We start from the raw sequence: 3,839 nt of genomic DNA, 5'->3' as shown, positions 1-3,839 counted from the left end.
GTCTTTCCTGATCCACCATCCTCACACCTGAATGAAATGAACTCACTGTTAAATGTAGCAGCCTCAATTCAATGTCTGACAGCTAATGGTAACACAAAATCTATTAATGATTCCATGGTAAACCAGAGTTATAGCATTAGTTATGTTTTCCAGATTCTTGTCATCTATTGTACATGCTACCTTATATTTTCCAGTTTTCAGCTCAGCAACCTGAATTCTGCATATTCTAAGCTAGCTGTAAACTCCCATTTGGCTGCTACATTCCTAGTGTTAGCTAACGCTAGCTAGTCTGTTAACATGAATATTTGCAATTAGCCTCCAAGCACAGACGTCACACTTTAAATCCTAGCTGTTGCCTTTCACCATCCACGTATTTAACTGCTGTTGCATCCCTTGACATGCTATCTCCTTTTCCCTCTTTCTTTTTCTATTTTTAGCCCCCGACAACTTTTTTGCTTTTTCCACAGTCGACAACTCACTACTGTACCTGTTCGCTCAGCGCTCACGGCGCCCCCACTCGCGATATTACGAATCCTACTATGGTCACGCCAAGACCGGACCAGCCCGGGTTTTGGCGTGGCCATAGTAGGGAGCTCCCATTGACATATAGAAACGGGAGCGCCCCCCCGCTCCCTCTTTTCATCTATGATGGAATTGAGGAACATTGAGGAAATGCAGAAATTATTTAGAAACGCACAAAAGCAGCTACATATAGAAAACACCAAAACAAATATTTGTAACTTTATTATTATTTTTTTTTACCATCGCTTTGGCGCCCCCACGGTACTGCGCCCCTATGCGCCGCATATAGCGCATACCCACTTTTTGCGCCACTGCAAACAACAATAATACATCTTCAATGTTGAGGCACCTCCGTGCAAAACACGAAGCAGCAGCAGCTGCAACATCTAATGCTCCACCCAGCGCCAACATTCAATGTTCATTCCGGTCCTTCGTTTGGTTTGTTTCATGTCGTTTCATTATTATGATCAACAACACACAGCCTGTTAATCTTGTCTCACCCCACCAGGAAGGAACACGCACCAAACTGGGCGAGAGGATATCACTAGCTGCAGTCCTCACTCCTTGCAGAAATCACCTTGATCGCCACCCTTGATCGCTTTATATCCTTTAATGTCACCTAATTCAAACACAATGCTCACTTCAGTTTTTAGTTGTGGTGTCTTTCTTCAAACATTATGCTAGGCCTACTTCATGGCTACGTTGTTTGTCCCAAACACTGGCAGAATGTATTATTTGATAAGGCTCAGAATTCACATTTAAAACATGCAAACACACAAAAAGCAACTGTCAGATATATATTTTATATACATAATACATTTGCTGCATAATAACAAAGTAATGAATAATTACTGAATTAATATTGTCATTCATATGATGCTTCTTGTGTGACAGTGTCCAGGAAACTGGAGCTGGATGAAGCCTTGCTGGAGATGGTGGTGGTGGATGCCCAGCCACTGAGCATTGTGGGGAATGCAGGGTTCAAGGCCTTTGTTAATCTCCTGGATCCCACATATGTTATCCCTGGGAGGAAGACCTTGAAGGCAATACTGCAGAAAAAATATGAAGACACCAAGGAGAAGGCTGTGGCTGAGCTCGGGAAGGCATCCACAGTAAGCCTGACTGCAGACATGTGGACATCTATAAACATGGATGCCTACTTGGCAGTAACGTGCCACTATGTCACTGCAGAGACCAAGCTTTCCACTGTGCTTTTAGGAGTGAGGAAGTTCCCTGACACGCACACAGCAGCTAACATCGCTGAAGCAAAATTAGCCCTTATGACAGACTGGGGAATTACAGGGAAGGTAACAAGCTTGGTGACCGACTGTGCGTCAAACATGATTACATGTGCTAATCTGTTACATCTCCGCCATGTCCCCTGTTTCGCACGTTTAAACCTTGTGGTGAAGCGATCCCTTGCTCTAACCCCTGAGCTGGAAGAAATGCGGTCTCGTGCACGCCGCATTGTACATCTTTTTAAATGCAGCACAACTGCCAAGGAAAAACTGTGCGAAATCCAGCTACAGATGGGTAGACCTCTGCTGAAGCCAATCCAAGAAGTGGATACAAGGTGGAATAGCACCTATGCCATGCTGCAGAGGATCCATGACCTGCGAGAGCCTTTGGGAGCAACTTTGGCTAATCTGACCAATGACATCACTCCCTTTTCAGCAGAAGAATACGAGTCTATCCAGCAGTGTCTGCTGGTTCTGAAGCCATTCCACCTGGCCACTGTCGAATTGTCTGAAGAAAAACGAGTGTCTGGCTCCACAGTCATTCCCATGGTTAAGATGTTAAGACATCGTACTGGCAGACTGTGTACAACAATGGCAAACCCATTGGCGCAGAAACTGGCCAGTAATGTGCAAAGCACTCTAAATGACAAGTTTGCCATTGTTGAAAAAATGACTGCTCTCAGTGTGGCAACTCTTGTGGACCCCAGGTAAAGTACTCAATGATAAATTTGGCATTGTCGCAAAAATGACTGCTCTCTGTGTGGAAATTCTTTTGAACCCCCAGGTACAAGGAGATGGGGTTCTGCAGTGCAAACTCGTCTCAGGCTGCGGTGGAGAGACTCACCAGGGAATGTGCAAACTTCATTCCACCACCATCACCACCACCACCACCATCCTCACAGGTGTCTTCAGAGCAGGAGGACAATCTCTGGGGCCTGCTTGACAGCCACGTTGGCACACAACGTGTTTCCAACGCAACAGCCAGTGCCATTGCCGAGGTCCAGAGGTAAATTGTTGTGATTGGTGGTTTCCCTACAGACATAAGAAGAATTATAATGAAATAAATTGTATTTTCCTTCTGCTTACAGGTATTTGAAAGACGCACATTTGCCTAGGTCAGAGGACCCTCTTAAATACTGGGAAAGGCACCACCTTGTCTTTCCACATGTCTCTCAAATAGCCATGCGCTATCTGTGCACTCCAGCATCCTCAGTGCCATGTGAGAGGGTCTTCTCCAAGGCTGGGGGAGTAGTCAGCAGCCGACGAAACCGCCTCAAACCCAGCACCGTAGAACACATTTTGTTTCTCAATAAAAATCTGGAAAGGAAAACAAGTACAGAATAAGCATTCCCCAAACGGTCATTCACAATCCCCGTTACTGCACAAGCACCTTCCCCAAACCTCCTTTGTACACAAGCACTTACACACAAACGACCTCTTGTATTTCACATAGACCTGTATCACAAGCACTTTCCACAAACCCCTTTATGCTTTCTGAATTGTGGCAAACCTGTATATAGCCTATGCCTCTGCTGCAACTTTATTTTTAATTCTATATTTGGTTGCTGCTCAAAACGTGTTGCCATGTGTCTAGGTTACTCAGCAATAATTGTAGTAAAACAACTTTGTTGCAAGAATTATTGCGGAATAAACTAGACACGTGTTTGTCATACAGCTATAATAAGCATGATACACCTGCTCCATATGTAACGGTAGTGGGAATCATACCTCAGGCATCAGCGTTGCCTTTCCTCCAACGTAGGCTATGTTGCGAGACGAGAAAAACAATTAAAAAGGCACGTTTAGTAGGCTAAGCATTCACAAGCTTCGCTTCATGTCACTGCGTGCTTACCAACGGCCCGTTACAATTCACTGGAACATCGCGGGGTATATGAGTGGCTTGCAATGTATTTGGTTAACTTATCAATTAGCCTACATACACCTGTACGTAATTATACGTAGCGGTAGAAGGTGGCATTGTTGCTGCAGTTTATTTAATTCATATTTAGCCGTATTTAAACATCCTTACATTCAAATCCTTATCACAGTAGTTTATATCATTATGTTATATTCAAACGT

This window comes from Perca flavescens, chromosome 15 (assembly GCF_004354835.1).
Source record: "Perca flavescens isolate YP-PL-M2 chromosome 15, PFLA_1.0, whole genome shotgun sequence".
Lineage (NCBI taxonomy): Eukaryota > Metazoa > Chordata > Actinopteri > Perciformes > Percidae > Perca > Perca flavescens.
This window is presented reverse-complemented; position numbering follows the sequence as displayed.